General features: G+C 45.0%; 1 protein-coding gene and 1 non-coding gene across 2 annotated transcripts in view; one reads left to right on the forward strand and one right to left on the reverse strand.

The window, feature by feature from the left end:
- The window catches only part of TMEM132D (transmembrane protein 132D), a 711,716-nt gene that overhangs the window by 24,844 nt on the left and 665,867 nt on the right, over window positions 1-21,005 (reverse strand). The window lies entirely within an intron of this gene.
- On the forward strand, window positions 14,337-14,409 carry TRNAW-CCA (transfer RNA tryptophan (anticodon CCA)). The gene has a single exon. It is a non-coding gene; the product is annotated as a tRNA-Trp (tRNA).

Raw genomic sequence — 21,005 nt, forward strand, 5'->3', positions numbered from 1 at the left:
ACCCCTCAGTCTATAGCACCACCTATGACACGAGCTTCTTAGTATGTCCTTTCCTCCAGGCAGCCCTCGATTTGTCTTGTGTTAGTGGAGAATGGTTCATGTCAGCAGGTTCCTCACCTTGAATGGTCATGGACCAAGGTCACGGTTCTGATGGCTGAGTTTCCACTAACAGGGTGCTACGCAAGATGAGGACTGACGACATTTCTCTGTTATTTGAAACCATGTGGAATATTGCCAAAGAAGAATAAAATCTAACAGATGCAGACCTCCAAGATCTTCTGCAGACCTACGATAGTGGATTGAATCCCCCCAGATTCCTGTCTAGCCAGCACCTCAGATGATGACCTTATTTGGAAATAGGGTCTTTGCACATGGAACTAGTTAAGATGCGGTCAGACTCGATTAGGATGGATTCTAAATCCAATGAGAGTGTCCCTGTAAGAGACAGAAAAGGACACACAGAGACGGAGGGAAGAAGGCCAGTGATGACAGAGGCAGAGGTTGGAAGGATACGGCCACAGCCAGAAGATGCCAGGAGCCCCCAGTAGCTGGAAGAGGCAGGAAGCCTCCTCCCCTAGAGCCTCCGGAAAGAGCGCGGCCCTGCCCATGCCTTGATTTTGGAATTCAGGCCTCCAGAACTGCGAGAGAATGAATGGAGTGACCCAGTTTGTGGCAATTTGTTATGGCAGCTCCAGAAAACGAGCGGACCTCCTAGGCGAGACCTCCCAATTAAGCCAATGAATCTCCATTTTGACGGATGCCACGGCTGATTCTCATTTACACTGACAGTTCAGAGCTACCGACGGGAGGGCGTCCCACGCCCAGAAAAGGGGTAGTTCTATTACCCTCTCATTCCACAAAGAACGGGCGGATCTGAGTAGCTTCTTACAAAGATGAAATCCACCCGTCTGTTCTGAAAGGCTCTGGCTTTGATTTCATCTTCTAAGGTGAATGAGAACGGATGGTGAAGCCCCCTGTCCCTCTCAATCCTTCAACAAAAGCCCAGCTTTCCTGGCTGCTTTGCGCCGTAGGATTCTCTGCTTAATATCCAGCAACGCTGGACAGCAATCCTTACGAGGCCAAAACAAATGCCATCTAAAACACGCGTCGCAAATGCAGCCTGATGGTGCATGTGTCGACTCAGCGTTACCTACTGAACATGTTTATTCACCACCGCCGTAAGTGACGTTACTGGTGGTACAGGGGTCCTGGACCAGCAGTTCAGGGGGTGCCCCTGCAGCACCTTTTGTTTGGTGGAGGTGGTGGGGTGGCAGTGCCATGGCTGGAAATGACTGCTACACTTCTGACATCCCTCCCTCCCTCCCCCTCCCTCCCTCCATGCATCCATCCCTCCCTCCCTCTCTCCCTCACTCCATCCATCCATCCATCCATTCATCCATCCACCCATCTATCCATCCATCCTTCCTTCCTTCTTTCCCTCCCTCCTTCCTTCCTTCCTCCCTTTATTATTTAAATAATCTTATTATGACTTATTTTTCTGTCTAACTTTTTTATTACCTACAGATAGGTGTACACATCATGACTGTTCTGCTCAGTGACATTTCACAGTGAACAAAGTCGTAACCTGAACCCAGTTCAGAGCCAGAGCACTGCGGTTCACACCGAAGCCCCTTATGCCCTTCCAGCCCTAGCCCCACCCCGACCTGGGTAATGGCTAACTGCTTTCCTGATATCTTTGCTTAGTCGTCCCTGTTTTCAGTCTTTGGTATAAATGGGATCACATCCCCTGTACTTGTGTTTGTGAGACTGATCTATGTGGTTCATTCCTCCTCATTGTGTGAATACACCGCAGTTGATGTACCCATTCTGCTATCTGTGGACATTTGGGGGTTTCCAGATTTTGGCTATGACACATAGTGCTGCCACGGACCATCATACACATGACTTTGGATGAACAGACATAGGCTTTTCTGTGGGTACATACGTGGGTCACAGAGTTTACATGCACCCCACTTTTATTTGTACAAAAAATGCACAGAGCATTCTTTAAAGATGCAAACTTATCATATTACTACCACATGACTCTCTGGACACTATTCTAAAAACTCATCCAAGGTTCTCCACTGCTTTAGGGTAATATAGTAGATTCTTCACATGAGCCGCCAGGTCTGACATGGTCTGGCTCCTGCTGGCTTCCTTGGTCTCATGCAACACAACACTTCTCCTTGACCCTGCATTTCACTGCCTTTCAGTTCCCTGGAGGTGGAAAGATGGGACAGGCTCCTTAATCGAGACTCCAGGATGTGATGGAATCCATGGATGAGTGGTTGGGTCTTGGACATCTAGAAGGGTGAGGATGGTGAGGAAAATCGGGCTCACCCACACCCGGGCATCATGGAACTCAACAGAATTGGCTGGAAATCACTTACTAAAGAGAGGTGAGGCCAGAACACATTCCTTTTCTATTAATAAATAACACTCAGACTGTATGAAAGAGAAGACACGTATGCACGCATAGTAGAGACATATTTCAGATAATATGGAAGTGGAAAAGTGAGTCAGGAATAGTGAGTCTGCTAGATGGACACCAGGAGCCTGCGGGCACCCTGGCCGTCAGGAAGGCTGAGCCCTGCCCCCAGGCTGGTGGAAGCCCGCGCCCAGGAGAGCCACGTCACAAGCACCAAGGTGGCACGTGATGTTACCTGGAGGAGTTCCTGCTACTTCCTGGCCGGACTGGCTGCAGGCTTTGGTGCAGGGGGCCCAGCAGATGGCAGGTGAGGGCAGCTACACCTCCCCTTGGCTGGACACGCTCTCTTTGAGGGCATGGAGGAGGGTGTAAGCAAACCATCTTAGGGCCCCCCGTTTCCCTTCCCAAACGGGACAAAAGAAGCAGGGTAGCAACCTTAGGCAGAAACATCCGGCACAGATTTCTTTGGCTTTTGACTGAATTTTGCGGTGAAAATGCTTCTCCAGGCCACCTGCAGAGAAGTTCTCCCTCCCCGCCTCTTGGCAGGCACCACGAGGAACTCCTATCTCCAGCAAGGTCTCCCACAGGGAATCCCTTATCCAGTGAGACCCCAGATCTGTCCTCACCCACAGAGTCTTCCTCTGGTGCACCCCTGGCAGGCGAGTGCAGGAGAGGCTGGGTCAGTTAGGAGATCTGACGGGTCATGCTAAGCCCGAGGGCTTGGCACAGAGATGGAGAAAATATGCTGTCGCTTCTCACTTAAAAAATGATGCAAATGAACTAATTTACAAAACAGAAATAGACGCACAGACATAGAAAACAAACATGGTTACCAAATGGAAACGGGGTGAGAAAGGGATAAATTAGGAGTTTGGGATTAGCAGATACTCACTACTATATATAAAATAGATAACCAACAAGGACCTGCCGTGTGGCACAGGGAACTATACTCAGTACCTTGTAATAACCTGTAATGGAAAAGAATCTGAAAAGGAATATATATATATATACACACACACACACACACACATATATATATGGCTGAGTCACTTTGCTGTACACCTGAAACAACCACAACATTGTAAATCAACTACACTTCAATCAAAAATAAAATGATAAAAAATTCTTCTTAGGTAAAGGAGCAGCTAACCAACCCTTGTCATTTCTTAGCGAGAAAGGCACAAGAATACTGCAAATCTAAATTTACATGACTGATGGAGAATGATAGTAATAACAGCTAACGTTTAGACAAGCCACAGCCTGGGAGAAAATATCTGCATGCATCTGATAAGGACTGGCCACCAAAATATACAAAGGATTCTTAAAACTTAACAATAAGAAAAAATAAATAAAATGGGTGAAAGATCTAAACAGATACCTCGCCCAAGAACGTACACAGATGGCAAATAAGCACATGCAAAGATGTTCCACATGCCATCAGGGAACTGTGAATTAAAACAACAATGAGGGCTTCCCTGGTGGCGCAGTGGTCGAGAACCTGCCTGCCAATGCAGGGGACACGGGTTCGAGCCCTGGTCTGGGAGGATCCCACATGCCGCGGAGCAACTAGGCCCGTGAGCCACAACTGCTGAGCCTGCGCGTCTGGAGCCTGTGCTCCGCAACAAGAGAGGCCGCGACGGTGAGAGGCCCGTGCACCGTGATGAAGAGTGGCCCCCGCTTGCTGCAACTGGAGAAAGGCCTTGCACAGAAACGAAGACCCAACACAGCCAAAAATAAATAAATAAAGTGTAAAATTAAAAAAAAAATGCTTCTATAAAAAAAACAACAACAATGAGATACCACCACACACCCACTAGAATGACTAAAATCCAGAACATTAACAACACCAAATGCTGGCGAGGATGCAGAAAAGGGACACTCTCCTTCATTGCTGGTGGGAATACAAAATGGTACACGGCCACCCTGGAAGACCGTTTGCCAGTGTCTTACAAAGCTGAGCATGTTCTCACAATATGATCCAGCAATTGTGCTCCTTGGTATTTACCCAAATGAGCTGAAAAACATACGTCTACATGAAATGTTTTTAGCGGTTTTATTCATAATTGCCAAAATGTGGAAGCAACCAGGATGTCCTTCAGCAGGTGAATGGATGAATAAACCGTGGTCCATCCAGACAAAGGAGTATTCAGTGCTCAAAAGAAATGAGCTATCAAGCCAGGCAAAGACGTGGAGGAACCTTAAACGCATGTTGCCGAGTGAAAGAAGCCTATCTGAAAAGACTACACACTGTACGATTCCAACTCTATGACGTTCTGGGAAAGGCAAAACTCTGGAGACAGGAAAAAGATCAGGGGCTAGGAAGGAGGGAGGGATGGATGAATAGGCAGAGCACAGAGGATTTTTAGGGCAGTGAAGCTATTCTGTATGATACTGCGATGGTGGATACATATCATCATGCTTTGGTCAAAAATCATAGAAGGCACAACATAGAAGTTTCACCAAGAGTGAACTCAAGAAAATGAAATAATGCCGTTTGCGGTAACATGCATGGACCTAGAGATGATCATACGCAGTGAAGTAAGTCAGAAAGAGAAAGACAAATATCATATGCTATCACTTATATGTGGAATCGAAAATATGACACAAATGAACTTAGCGATGAAACAGAAAGAGACTCACAGACATAGAAAACAAACTTATGGTTACCAAAGGGGAAAAGGGATAGGAGAGGAATAAATCAGGAGTTTGGGGTTAACAGATACACACCACTATATATAAAATAGATAAACAATAAGGACCTACTCTATAGCACAGGAAACGATATTCAATACCCTGTAATAAACCATAATGGAAAAGAATCTGAAAAAATATGCATACGTATGTATAACTGAATCACGTTGCTGTACACCAGAAACTAACAGAACATTGTAAATCAACTCTACTTCGCTAAAGACGAATGGAAACTATGAGCTTTAGTTATTAATAAAATATCAAAACTGGTTCAAAAAGCCCCCCTAGTGTTTATTATAGTATTTTCTATACTCCAGAAACTGTTCTAAGTGCTTTTCGTGTTTTATTTAATCTTTATAATAACTCAGTGAGTTAAGTATTGTTATCATGACTGTGTTTTTTGAGAGAGGAAACTAAGGCATCAAATGGCCCAGGTCACAGCCGTCAGGAATCTAAGCATCCTAGTTCCTGGGGCTGCACTTCCAGGCTCTCTCCTATACTGAGCCTCGGACTCCAACCCAGAACACGCCAGTCAGCTCCGAAATGACAGTCTGATCTCAGACGGCATGGCCATGCAAAGAAATACTGCTGTCAATAAGTCCAGGTTTCCTTTCAATGATTTTTTTAAAATTCATAAAGCTTTGTCATAGGTTGGAAGCATTTTAGATTGGCTTTTCAAGTCTGAACACCTCCTTGGAGATTTTCTTTTCAACTGTTAATTATTTTTCAGTATAAGAAATGGAAGTTGATACGGGTTCATGGTTTAAAGTCACACAGAACAGGAAGAAGCACGTGCAGTGAAATGTGAGCCCCTCCCCCTCCCAGCCTGAGCTCCCCGGGATCCCCACCCTGAAAGTAACTGTCGTCGTCAGTCTCTTGTGCCTCCTTCCAGAAGACTCTATGCATGCACAAGCATTTAAGTATATATTTTCTTATTTTTTTAGAAAACATGATGGCCAACATTCTATGTTCTGTGCTTTTTCCTTAAAAAATATAGCTTGTGGGTAGTTCTAAATCCTTCTCAGTCCATTTCAGGTTTCTAATATTCGAGAGTCTAAGAATCAAAGCCATACTTTTGAGTTGCCATATCCCACTCCTGGGCATATATCCAGACAAAACTATAATTCAAGAAGATACCTGCACCCCAATGTTCATTGCAGCACTATTCACAATAGCCAAGACATGGAAGCAACCTAAATGTCCACTGACAGACGAATGGATAAGAAGATGTGGTGTATATACAATGGAATAGTACTTAGCTATAAAAATGCACGAAATAATGCCATTTGCAGTTACATGGATGGACCTAGAGATTATCATACTAAGCGAAGTAAGTCAGAAAGAAAAAGACAAATATCATATGATATCACTTATATGTGGAATCTAAAATATGACACAAATGAACTTAGCGATGAAACAGAAACAGACCCACAGACATAGCAAACAAACTTATGTTACCAAAGGGGAAAGGGGGGTGGGGGAGGGATAAATTAGGAGTTTAGGATTAGTAGATACAAACTACTGTATATAAAATAGATAAACAACAAGGTCCTGCTGCATAGCCCAGGGAACTATATTCACTACCCTGTGATAAACCATAATGGAGAAGAATCTGAAAAAGAATATGTATATCTGAATCATTTTGCTGTACACCTGAAACTAACACAACACTGTAAATCAACTCTACTTCAATTAAAAAAAAAAGTAGGGGATGGTAGAGATTAAGTGTCTGATTTCAAGAAGCTGATGGTATCGTCAGCGGCAAAGACACACATTCAGATCATGGTGGGATTGAGAGAATGAAACAGAACCACTGCTAGGCTACAGAGGGATGAGGGAGGGGCATGGAGACAGGGGAAGAAGGCGATATTTTAACTGAGACCTGAATCTTAAGTCATGGGTCAACCATGAGAGGACATGAGCTGAGGGTATTTAGGAAGAGGAAAAAGCAAGTGTAAAAGTCAGACAACAGAAATGACCATGAAATCTTGGAGAAATAAAACAAGTGCAGGACACGATGGCCGAAGCCCAAGGGAGAGAAGCAATGTGGGTGAGTGGAGGTTGGCAGGGCCAGATCATACACGGTTAAGGTGAGGAAGTTAGATTTTAGTAAAAGCACTGCGTAAGGCCATTAGGATGCTTTGTGCGTGGGCCTGGTTTACATGTTTAAGAAGCCACTTTGGCTACTTGGTGAGACATAGATTGTGGGGAGCAAGGGCTGAAGGCAACGTCCCCAGGTGGGTGCTAATGTCGGTACGCGAATGTCTGAGGAGAAGCAGGATATTTGCACGGCAGCAGGGTACCACCCCGAGATTAACTGCAAAGGGGAAGAAGTGACTTCACGGTGGAGACACCTGGCCGACACCACCTCCGCCACGTCATCAAAGCGAACATCACTGGGGAGGAAACCACATGGATATCCCATCACATCACTTTGGGGCTGTGTTTGTCAGAAAAGCATAACCTCCATCTAATCAGGAGAAAATATCAGACAGATCCAAATCGGGAAACACTCTACAACGTATCTGACCGGGACTCTTCGAGAATGCCAAGGTCATGAAAAATAAGTAAGGACGGAGGGATTGTCCATGGGGCTCACCTGGCCCCAGGAGGACCAGTTGCACCCACGCCCCGGACCTCCAAGTCTCACCTGTAGGCACACGTACTTCTGTTTCTAAAAAAAGTTGAGTTATAACTTACTACCCCAATGTGCACGCATCTTAACTGTACAACTCGGTGTCTGCTTGCACGTGTGTACACCTGTACAGCTCTCCCGACTCCAGACCACCCGCAGCCCTCCCAAAGTATCCCTCATCCTTCTTTCCATCACTCCCCCACCCATTAACCCTGATTTTGGCTTTTCTTCCTATGGATTAGTTTCACGCGTTCTAGAACTTCTAGAGAAGAAATGATATTCCACGTCCTCCCTTCTTTCCGGCTTCATTAGCTCACCTTTAGGCTTGTGAACTATGTCCACGCTCACTGCTCTTGTTGAGCAGCGTTTCATTTTTCTTTTTTTTGTGAGAGCAGCATTTCATTGCAGGAACCCACGACTCTATGTTTATCTATCCTCCTGGCTCATTTCCAGCTTTGGGCAATCACACATGCTGCTGCTGTGAACGTTCTCATACACAGCTTTTTCTTTTTAATCTTTTCTTTTTAATTAAAAAAATTATTATTGGAGTATAGTTGATTTACAATGTTGTGTTAGTTTCAGGTGTACAACATAGTGACTCAGTTATACATATATATAATATATGCATATATATATATCTATTCTTTTTCAGATTCTTTCCTCATATAGGTTATTAAAAAATATTAAGTATAGTTCCCTGTGCTATACAGTAGGTCCTTGTTGTTTATCTATTTTATACACAGTAGTGTGTCTATGTTTATCCCAACCCTCTAATTCCTCCCTCCCCACACCCTTTCCCCTCTGGTAACCACAAGTTTGTTTTCTATGTCTGTGGGTCTGTTTCTGTTTTGTAAAGAAGTTCATTTGTATCATTTTTTTTTTAGATTCCATGGATAAGTGATGTCACATGGTATTTGTCTTTCTCTGACTCAGCCATAAAAAAGATGGAAATAATGCCATTTTCAGCAACATGGATGGACCTAGAGATGATCATACTAAGTGAAGTAAGTTGTATACAACTTTTGATGATGCATGCATGCCCTCATTTTTCTTGGATGAATTTGCTCAGTTCCGGACAGACCTATGTTTCATCCCCCGCACTTCCTCTTCTTTCTTGGCGGATAAAGTCAGTTTCTGCTGAGCTCTTGATGTAATTACATTTCCGCATCCCGTTACAATGTAGTGGCTGCAGCTGTAACTAATCCCAGGAGGAAGACGAGAGGAGAATGGACCGTTTACCTTCGGGATGAAGTACATCCGAACAAGCCTGGGACGGCGGGGGAGATGCCTGATGGTTATTAATGATGCTTCATGCTTTTCTGTCAGTTCCCACAGAGCCATGATGTGACCCGGATTAGAAATAATGGGACGTCTTCCTGGAAGTGTGCTCGTTGCTAGAGGGATTATGTATGTTGACATTAGAAAAATCTAGACCCACCAGTAGGCACTCTTCTGGGATACTATCTCCTAACAGAAATTGTATCCCAGAGGTTGAGCGCAACATCCTGGAAACTCATCCCTTCCATCCTTCTAGAATTTAGCAAGAAACTAGCTCAGTGGGTCTGAGTTATGCCAACATAAGAACACAATTCTGGGCTTCGCTGGTGGCGCAGTGGTTGAGAATCTGCCTGCCAATGCAGGGGACACGGGTTCGAGCCCTGGTCTGGGAAGAGCCCACATGCCGCGGAGCAACTGGGCCCGTGAGCCACAATTACTGAGCCTGCGCGTCTGGAGCCTGTGCTCCGCAACAAGTGAGGCTGCGATAGTGAGAGGCCTGCGCACCGTGATGAAGAGTGGCCCCCGCTTGCTGCAACTAGAGAAAGCCCTTGCACAGAAACGAAGACCCAACACAGTCATAAATAAATAAAAATAAAATAAATTTAAAGCTGCAGTCTCTATAAAAAAAAAAAAAAAAAAAAAAAAAAAAAAAAGAACACAATTCTTCCAGCTCAGGGCTCCTTAATCTCTGTGTGATGGAGAAAACTATTTCTTTTTCTTTAATTTCCATCTGGCACAGACTAACAGTTTTGTAAAATACAATAAAAATGTGTTTGTTTGGAGGATGTGTCAACGTTGAGTTGCTATAAGCCTTTCTATCAGTAGATGCTCACCCTTGACTTCTGTACCTGGCTCACTGAGGATGTGTAGCAGAGAATATGTGGGTCTGGGCTCATCCACGGACCACCCTGAGCCCACAGCGATGAGACACGGTCCTCTCCCTGGCCAGAAGCTTCCTCTCGAGACATCATCAACACGGCATTCCTTGCCCCTCCCAATCTCTTGCTAATTTACACAGTGCACAGGGCCAGATCACCTTCTGGAGGAGACGCCCTGCTTGCCCAGCCGTGCCTGACCCAAGCATGCCTCTCTGTGAGGTAAGGGGAGCTCGGAGCATTGCGTGCTTCTTAATAAATCTCCCTTTACTTTTGCTCAATGCGAAGCGAGAAGTACATGGACTTTAAAATTAGCCCAGGCCAGACGTACAGACAGAATGTTGAAATGCACTGATAATAATATCTATAATCACTCTCTATATTTATATCTATGTGTCCATATTCATGTAAATATCTGTGGCATCTATTTCAGTGGCATTCCAGAGCCAATTAAAAATCTTTGCGGGGCTTCCCTGGTGGCGCAGTGGTTGAGAGTCTGCCTGTCAATGCGGGGGACATGGGTTCGAGCCCTGGTCTGGGAGGATCCCACATGCCGCGGAGCAACTAGGCCCGTGAGCCACAATTGCTGAGCCTGCGCGTCTGGAGCCTGTGCTCCGCAACGGGAAAGGCTGCAACAGTGAGAGGCCCGCGCACCGCGATGAAGAGTGGCCCCCACTTGCCGCAACTAGAGAAAGCCATAGCACAGAAACGAAGACCCAACACAGCCATAAATAAATAAATAAATAAATAAATAAATAAACCCAAAGTTTTAAAAAAAAAAAATCTTTGCACTCAGCCATAAAAAAGAATGCAATAATGCCACTTACAGCAACGAGGATGGACCTAGAGATGATCATACTAAGTGAGTAAGTCAGCCAAAGACAAATACCATGTGATGTGACTTCTATGTGGAATCTAAAAAAATGATACAAATGAACTTCTTTACAAAATAGAAACAGAGTCACAGACACAGAAAACAAATTTATGGTTATCAAAGGGGAAAGAGGGGGCAGGGATAAATTAAGAGCTTGGGATTAGCAGATACAAACTACTCTATATAAAATAGATAAACAACAAGGACCTACTGTATAGCACAGGGAACTCTATTCAACATCTTGTAATAACCTATAACGGAAAAGAATATGAAAAAGAATAGATTTATACATATGTATAGCTGAATCACTTTTCTGTACACCTGAAACTAACACAACATTGTAAGTCAACTATACTTCAATTAAAAAAAAAATCTTTGGGTGGTTTTGAGACCTGGGGGACATGGCTTTCTCTCTGTTGTCTCCGTTTTTTCCTTTTCCAGCAAGATCTTGTTTGCAGTTTCTGGCCCCCAGACCTCTCCTCCAGCAGAGTTCCCGGAGCACTTGAATGTATATAAGGAAGGAACAGATGTCAGAAGCAGCGAGAGATGCTACAGTGGGTTTCTTCTATCTCAGTTTAATTAGCGTAGATAACATCTCGTGTACATGAGCTCATTCAAGGCTGCAAGCGTCCCATTCGTATCTAAGGAATTTGCCTAATTGAAGAACAAAAATATGACAGCACGATGGGGTGGTGGGTGAATGGTATGGGAATAACTACATGAAAATATGTACACATTTGGCAGGAATTTATATTAGGGATTGAATTAGCATTCCTGGAATTAACACAGGGTTCTAGTTCAATACATTTTTCAAGAGTCTGATAAAATGAACGAGAACCGAGAGTTTTTTTCTATCTTAGTAGCACTAAAATTTTAAATTTAACCAAGAGCTTTTCTCTTCCTTATTAGCATCAGGCAGTTACAAGAGAGGGCTAAATTCTACATGAAAGGACGTGTCATGAGCGCTAACAGATTGGGACGCTGAGGTGCCAAGAGTCATGAGGAAGATGTCACAGATGCGGTGATTTTGGGCGTGGGATGCCCTGCAGTTGAAGATGACATCGGAGGGATGCAGTCCAAACTAAGTCAGTGGTTTCAGGGAAACATTTAGAGGAAAAACATTTGGCGTCAAGGACCGACAGAAATGCCCATCAATCACAGAGGCCGAGAGAGAGGGACTCATAAAATGAATGAATACATCTGCGTCCAGGCTGTCTTATCATACTAAAGGTACCAAAGCACACATTTCCTTGATTAAGTTTTTTATATTTCTAATCACTCACATCCAAAGAGTGCTTTTTCTCCTCACCTTAGGATCTTTTAAAGAAAGACTAGCTCGTGGTGTGGAACAACGCACAGACAAACCTTTCCTGCCCCCTCATGCTAAATGCCTCACTGGCCCCAAATCCAAACAACCCTGGAGCTCCTGAGGCTAATTTCATGACAGCGGCTGAGATTCAACAATCATCAGATGTGGGGAGACTTGCCCAGGGCCTGCGGCTTCCGGCAGGTCCGGAAGGTTTCCCAGGAGCCAAATGTTTGTCCTTACTCATACACAAATGAAAGCAAATAAGCCAAATGCCCAAGAAAGTCGGCCATTCAAGAATATGTAAACAACCTACGCTCCAGGCCTTTGCTAAATATTGGGGCTTTTGAAAACGCTTCTATTCTACCCTCGAGTTTTGGCCAGGTTGAAAGCAGAAGGCCACAGAGACACTCCCTCAAGCCAAGAAAGAAGCAACTAATTCAACCACAGCAAAACAGATCTTTGCTTAACCGGTGTATCTAATTTTCTGAATGAAGATGTCTGGCTGATCCAGAGGAAGGGTGAAGATGACTGGCATTTTGTGCCTCCTGTGTCTTGTCTCACACGCGCTCACCTGTGATGGTCCTCCTGCAGTCAGCACCTGCAGGCGTAGCCCAGAAGATTGTCTCCGACTGCCACACTGACACCTGGAGGAACTGGTTCATGGGGTGACCAACCATCCCGGGTTGCCCAGGATGGAACAGCATCCTAGGAGGTGGGGCTTTCAGCACTCAAAGTGGGGCAGCCCTGGGCATATCAGGACAGCTGGTCCCCTCCTGTTGGCCGCCGGGATGCACGTGCACACTTGAAGTGCAAGGGCGCTAAGGGTCCTGGTCGCCCCTGGACCAGTGGGGGATGGGAGCTGGTAGGGGATTACTCCCCTTCGTGGTGTCGTGGGCAGATGATTCTCAGGTGCCCTCTGCATGCCTCCTATGAGGGTCCTGAGCAGGACTGAGCCCTGTGGCCCACAGCTCTCTGGTGGCTTTCCTCCTTCCCTGCGTCACTCTCCCCAGTCCTCCAAGCCTGAGCCCTGTGGCCCACAGCTCTCTGGTGGCTTTCCTCCTTCCCTGCATCACTCTCCCCAGTCCTCCAAGGCTGCTCCTCGGGATAAGTCTCCAAGATGAAGCACATGCATGCAAGCTCAAAAATCACAGCACTGCCTTTTGGGGGAAAAGCAGAAAGACACACTTTCTGAAATAATTTTGAGCACTGTGGTGCTTGCTGAGATGTGTCCCCCAGGTCCCCGTCTCTAGGAAGGAAGGGTGAGGTCCCCCCAGCTGCCAGGAGTGCGGCTGGAAGGTGGTCCTCCGCTGTCAGCCCTCGGCAGATGGCTTCCGCTGAAGAAAGCCACCTCCCCCAAGGAGGCTCTCCTTCCAGGGAGGCCCGCACCTGGCGACTGATCAGTGGTCGGGGGGAGCGTGCAGAGGCCCAGCATCCTCGCTCCAGCTCCCGGCCCCAGGACCCCCTTGGGGCCTGCTGAGCCCTCCTGGGGGCTGCATTGCACTCAGCCTCGCCTCGCCCCACCGTGCTCTGCCCCCTCCCTTCTACACGTGTGGATCCCCAAGGAATATCCTGCAAGCTAACCTCCATCTCAGGGTCTGCTTCAGGGCAGCCCAGCCTGCTCCAAGCACTTTCTAGAATATGCTAGACACTTGAGACACAACAGTTAAAAAGTCCTGTCTTCGTGGAACTTTAGGAAGGGATTTGGACAATGACCAAGATACAGATTCAGGGCACAACGTCAGGGAGTGAGATGCCCTGTGAAGATGCGTAAGGAGCGATGGGGCACAGAGTGAGGGCTCCTCTTCCAGGTAAGGTGGGCGGGCGGCATGTCCTGGGGGAGGAGCCATGCTCTAAAGAATCAGCCAGGGCTTCCCTGGTGGCGCAGTGGTTAGGAATCTGCCTGCCAATGCAGGGGACACGGGTTCGAGCCCTGGTCTGGGAAGATCCCACATGCCGCGGAGCAACTAAGCTCATGCGCCACAACTACTGAGCCTGCGCTCTAGAGCCCACGAGCCACAACTACTGAGCCCACGTGCCACAACTACTGAAGCCTGCACGCCTAGAGCCCGTGCTCCGCAACAAGAGAAGCCACCGCGATGAGAAGCCCATGCACCGCAACGAAGAGTAGCCCCCGCTCGCCACAACTAGAGAAAGCCCGCGCACAGCAACGAAGACCCCAACGCAGCCAAAAATAAATAAATAAAATAAATAAATTTAAAAAAAAGGACTCAGCCAGTGTAGGGACTTCCCTGGTGGTCCAGTGGTTAGGACTCCATGCTCCCAATGCAGGGGCCCCGGGTTCGATCCCTGGTCAGGGAACTAGAGCCCGAGTGCCGTAACTAAGACCTAGCGTGGCCAAATAAATAAATATTAAAAAAAAAAAGAAAAAAGAATCAGCCAGTGCTGATGGTCAGTGAACGACGGCACACTACAGAACATCACACCTGCCGGTTATCCCGGATGTGACTTAGATGCTGACCCACACTAAGACTGTGGGGCTGAGCCCACCAGGTGTGGTAGAATCATCATCACGCCCAGAGGCTCTCGTTCAACTGGACAAAGGTGAGAACCAGGCATCAGCGCTGTAACAGACCCCGAGGTGTTTGATGTGCAGGTGGGCTGGCCCCACTCACCTAAGCACTCATTCAGTTGATGCAAGTGGAAGAGCATGACACACAGATAACAAAAAGTACTCATGAGAAACCTAAACACACGTTGTCTTTTACATGCCATTACGTATGTACATAGTCACATGTAGCATATACATGACTGCATAAGTATGTGTGCACTCACATACAGAGCACATTGGAGAGGTATTCCAGAACCCAGTGCATTTTCCTGATTTTGGGGTCCAAAGATGCCCGCTTTGGGAGAAAACTCACGCCCGCATACAAGAGATTCTTGCAGGTCACGAGCAGGTATCAGAATCCAGCATAGTCCAAATATGTCTAGTGAAAAAATCATGAATAAGGACTTACCTAGCAATACTGACAACTTTATGCTTTAATACCAACCAATTCTATTTCCCTAAATTTTCCTGGAGCCTGTCAGACCCCAATAACCATTCTAATAATTAAATTCCGACTAAGAGCACACAATCTTTGCTCCTGGACCCTTTCAATGAACTAACCAAAATTAAAAGCAAACATTTTCTTAATATTTCCAAACTTTTGCAAGAGGACAGACACTGAACGTTTAGCTAGGCTTCACTTGAATGGTTTCACATTTAGTCATCCCAAATTGTTGAAATCAAGACTGCAGAGATTCATGGGCACAAAGCAATTATCCTCTGTTTACAAAAGAGTTGAATTCTAAGTTTTATCCTACCCTTCACTCTCATTTTTATTTGCCATGAGTAATTCAAAAAGCATTTTTAAGGGAAAGAAAAGCTGGTATAATCAATTGCTCTTAAAGAAATGTCTTCCTTTAAATATTTTTGCCAGGAATCTGTTTGTAAAATAGTAGAAAAAAATATATACATATATATGTGACTATATACATGTACATATAAAATATATAACATAACATATACATGTAATATACATGTAATACACATATAAAATACACATAATTAAATATTATAAATTATGTATATTGTGTATATAATTATAATAATATGATATAATATATCCTATATATGATATATATATTCTGTATATCCTAAGTTCCTAAATTAAGAGTGTCTTAAGGAAATAGGAATGTAGTCCTCACACTTAGAATTTTTGAACAGTTAAATTATGAGTAATTGTTCCTCTGGTCAATTAAAAGCAACAATTTCCATTTTCAGAGACCTTTAATAAAGAGACAAAGAAGAGATTTGTCCCAAGCACCCGTGGAGGTTGCAGATTAACCAAAAGATCATTGGGAAATTAAGTGGGATGTCACTGATTCTAGGTTAGCTGTCCTAGGCTGCAGGGGCCCTGGAGACTCACACATCAGGTTTCCCGTCAAGAGAGCCAGCTGCAGGGTGAGTAGCTGACTGACAGCCTTCGGTTGCTACAACTTTGGACCTGACGCAGTGTGTTCATCTCTCCATCTCTTGGCTGTGCTTCCCATATAAGTAACTATTTGTCGACAGTGTAAATGTCACTTCTTAGGTGTAGCTCCCTTGTGCAGTACACAACCTGAACAACCATACAGGGTGAACGTGAGAGCTGCTCAAACTTGGGCAAAGCATCTTACCTCTCTAAGTCTCTATTTCTTCTGTAAAAAGGGAATAATCTGAGAATCTCCGTCAGAGTGTTATCTGAGGATCCAATAAGTAAATGTTGTTGCTGTTACTATTATTTTCCCTCTTCCCCAGCTGCTTCTGGCTGATGGCTGAGCCTGGTGGTGCTGCCTGACTGAGCACCCCATGAGGGCAGCCTGTGCTCTGGGGACCCCGTGCGCTTGCTGGAACTTCTCAAACTGTGCTGAATTCGGGGCACCTCCTGCCCAGTCCCCCTTGCTTCCCACTCTCCTTTCTCAGGCAGCAGACCTGCATCTTTCTTTTTTTGTAGTAAGAATGTGTAACATGAGACTTACTCTCTTAACAAATGCTCGAGTGCACAAAACTGTCTTGTTAACCAAGGGACAGTGTTGGCAGATCTCTAGAACTTACGCACCTTGGAACTTTGCACCTGCTGAACAACCCCTGCATATCCTCAAATATCCATCAGGTGATAAAGAAAATGTGGCATTTACAAACCATGGAGTATTATTCAGCCTTGAAACAGAGGTCCTGCCACATGCAAGGACAGGGGTGGATGTGGAGGGCACGTGCACACCTGCAGCTTGATCTGAAGACTTCTCTGTCTTTACCCTGCCCTGTGCCCTTTATCTCCATGGGCGTTTCTCCAGTTATCTCCAGTAAATCATATCAATGTCCAATTCTGTCTTGGTGTCGGTTTTTTGTGGGACTTGAACAGACACATAGGCTGAGTCTGGTTATAACGATGCTGGTGGATATCAGGTGCTTTTGTCTCTCCAGCATTTATCCCCACTCTTCTTTTCAGGCCCTCCCCTTTGCCCCACCTACACAGCGACACTGAAGTGAGGTGGACCCTCCATCTCCACGTGGGCACCTGGCTCAGGACTTGCTGAGTAGAGCGTCTCATTTCCTTGCAGTCTTCAGTTAGTTGAAGGTGCAACTGGCCGATAAAAGTTCTATCCACGACAGTTGTTGGAGCTATGGGAATATAGGCAGGTATGTATTTCCTCCAGGGTTACTAAGCTGGAAGAAGATAAACTAAGAGCTGTTGGAAATCGTATTTGCCACCTCATAGAAGAGGCTGCCTGAGAACGAAGCTGGTACTTAGGGAAGTAGAGCCAAGAGATGGAGAGAGACAGGTCCTCAGGACATCTCTTGAGCTGCTGGATCCAGCAGTACCTGAAGCTCATAGGATTTTAAAGTTATAGGAACCAACACGGTATTGTGTATATATGTGTGTGTTTGTGTGTAAACTAGTTTGAGTTGGGTTTTGGTCACTTGCCAGAGAAAGAGTTCTGAAAACCCAAATTACTAACAACAGAGTTACGTATGACACTGCACTTTCTCCAACCAGTCTTGAAATGTTTGTTCTCATCAAGTACACAGACAGAGACAAACAGCATGAAACTCTAGCGAGGGCATGATTTATTGCTCTCCCTCTGCCCACCCTGTGATTCAGGACTGGCTCCGTTTCCTCCTTCTGACAATAGCTTTAGCTCAAGGTAATTCTTTTCCCTGATGCAGACAGGGGTTGGAAATGATTTAGAGCCTTTATTCTTTGCCAGACACTGTTCCAAGGACCCTGTGCACATTATCTCATAGAGGCCACATGAGCGATGTGTGAGATAATTTGTATTATTATTCCCATTTAATAGTTAGAAAACTGAAACTCCAAGAGGATAGCTTGTCCAGTGGTATTCAGTAAGTAACTGAAGGAGGCCTATTTCAAGCCTAGGCCGCCCACCTCCTAGCTTGGGTTCTTCACTGTTACACGAGATACAGGATTGTGTTCTTGGCCCTTACAAGGCATATTTCCAAGGACTGAGGGAGACTCTGGGCTCAGCAGGTCAGAAAAAGGTTGTCTGTGGTTAATGGTCTGATCTTTGATGGTGGACAGACTAGCCCACTGTAACCACTCGTTATGGGGTGACGTTGGGCACTTAAGCAAAGACCTAAATGATTCCTCTCATGGCCATTCCTTTGATTATCCCACTTCCGGGATAGACCTCATCCTGCAATTGGCACAGGTCTTGGCTGGACCCATCACAGCACCTGGCTACAGTGACTTGTCCAAGAATGTGCCCTCAACCCAAGCTGGACCAATCAGAGTCCTGCCCTGATATTTTGCTTCAAAGGAAAGTCTATGAAGAGACATTCTTTCATCCTCTCTGGTCATGGGTCTCCATGGTGGAAGAAATACATGAATTTCTCGTGACCGTGCTCCCATTGCCATGGGGAAAGCTTGCTGGGGGTAGGAGGAAATTATGTGAACACAGGCAGGAAAGACCAGCCAAGATGGAGAAATCAGAGACTGAGGACAGTTCCTCGGTCTTTTCTGATCACTCAAGATCTTGACAGTTCAGGGAGTATCATTCAGTTATTTGGGAAAATGCCCCTTGATTTGGATATGTCTGGTATTTACTCATGATTCAATTGAGGTTACGCATTTTGGGGAACAGTGGTGTGCCTGTCTCAGGGGGACATTAGCACCACTTCAAAACTCTATTCAAATTTGAAAAAGAATAGATACATGTGTATGTATAACTGAATCACTTTGCTGTACACCTGAAACTAACACAACAATGTTAATCAACTCTACTCCAATATAAAATAAAAATTAAAAAAAGAAAGTTCTATAGCTTCCATATATAAGTTCTAAATGAAAACCAATCATCATCATCATCGTCATCATCACCTTTTATGATTGCCAACCCTGTGCCAGGTACTGCGTGAATTACTTCTTAGTCACGAACTCATTAACTCTCACGAAAATCTGATATGATAGGTACTATCACTACCTCCATTTGTCAACTTAGAAACTGCGGGTCAGGGAGACTAAGTAACCTGCCCAAGGTCACACTGGTAGTAAGTGGTTAAGTTAGACCTTGAATCCAAGTCTTAGTGACTGTATGTCCCATATTATATTCACCCTTCCTCGAATCTGATATTCACCCCTTTCTGCCCATACAGTGTTCAGTGCTGCAATGTGTCTACTTTTCTAAATTCCCTTGAAGGTGCTTGGCTATGTGATACCTTTTGGACAATAGGAAATAAGCTAATGTGTTCTGGGAATATTTTGCTTTCCTGATATAGTTTGCACTCCTTTTGGTTTCATTCTTTGTCCTGTTTGGAATGTAGACCCATGGCTGGAGGTGAGGCAGCCATCTTGCAACCATGAGGCAACAAACCTGAGCAAGAAAACCAACCTGCTAAAGATGGTGCCGAAAAATGAAAGAAAGAGGCTGGCTCCCTGTTAGCATCGCTGAGCAGCTACAACAGCTCTGGACTCCAACCTGTGGCCTCCTTGTCACAAGTCCAATCACAAAAATAGAATTTTGGTTTTGTTTTTGTGTATGTTGCTACCGTCAGATCCTTGTTATTTTTAGTGATGTGTGATCCTGACTGATCCCCAAACACAAATACAGCTTCCTTCTGTTTAAGGCATGCTAGTTTCTAAACATTTTTTGTAAAATTTTTAGTCAAATTTGGGGGTCACCAAAGTCAAATGGCTACAGAGGGTATATACCATAATATAAATAAATGAGTTAAGTGTGAACTAGAAAGCTCCCTCCCAGGCAGAAGAAGAGCAGCTGTTAGATTATCTCGCCGTTGCCTTGTGAAAGAGGGGGTCAGCTACCAGTTATTTCATTTTCTAAGAGAAGCTATAAATCCCATTTTAATGTAACTTCTAATGTAACAATTCCAGATTTTAAAATCTTGGCCACTAGTCTAAAACTTTAAGGCCAAACACAATGTGTGTATTGGCTGCACATACCCAAGGACCTCGAACTGGCAACTTCTGACTTAGAATAAAAAGCTGGCATCATGATATTTATTTATTTTAGGGATATGGGAGAAGAAAAGTGCTTCAAGAAAGCAGGCTGGAACTTTGTGATCTTTGAACCAGCCATAAAAACAAACAGCAAAAACACGTTGACAAATAGAACCTTCTCACATTGCCACTGTTCATCAACACAGAGGCTGGAAACCATGAAATATTGTGACGGGAAGCCCGTTCTTCCAGTCTCTGCTGTGTCTCTAATTGTAGCACCCACACCCATGACCCCACCTTCATTCTGATGACAAATGGTTGCCCCCAGACTTAGCCTTGGACGCTGACTTTTAGAGGTGGAAACAGCAGCCCTGACTATTTTAGTAAGAGCACATTAAAATCCTCCCCTCACCCAAACACTGCCTTTTTTTTTTTTTCAATATTAGTTGAAGCCTGCAAGGATCAGGAAAGCTGAGTCCCAGTTTATAGTTAGAAAAACAGAGAGGGGAAAAAATTATCAATTCTCTAAGGTCCAGCAGGAGGAAGTTTGATGTTGCCTGGAGCAAATGACACGACTCTCAAATTTTTTCTCCTTCCAGTAGAGTTTCTGGCTCCAAAGAAGGGGTGTGTGTGTGTGTATGTGTGTGTGTGTGTGTGTCTGTGTGTGTGTGTGTGTGTGTCTGTGTGTGTGTGTGTACGTTGGGAGGTCTGAATGGTTTTTAAGTTGCTGTTACTTGCAGTGCTGGTTTTCAGAATCTTCGACTTCCATGGCTAGAATGGCCACCTAACCAATCAGATACCAGTTGTAAACTCTTGGTTCAGTCACAGAGTGGAATCCTGCTGAACGCCCACCTTGGTCACAGAGAAGACCCAAAGGGGTAAGGACAGAGGGAGAGAAAGGAAGCCTATTTACCCGACTGATTCCACTTGCCACTGGTAAATAATGACATCAAA

The sequence above is a fragment of the Balaenoptera acutorostrata genome, chromosome 13 (assembly GCF_949987535.1).
Source record: "Balaenoptera acutorostrata chromosome 13, mBalAcu1.1, whole genome shotgun sequence".
NCBI lineage: Eukaryota > Metazoa > Chordata > Mammalia > Artiodactyla > Balaenopteridae > Balaenoptera > Balaenoptera acutorostrata.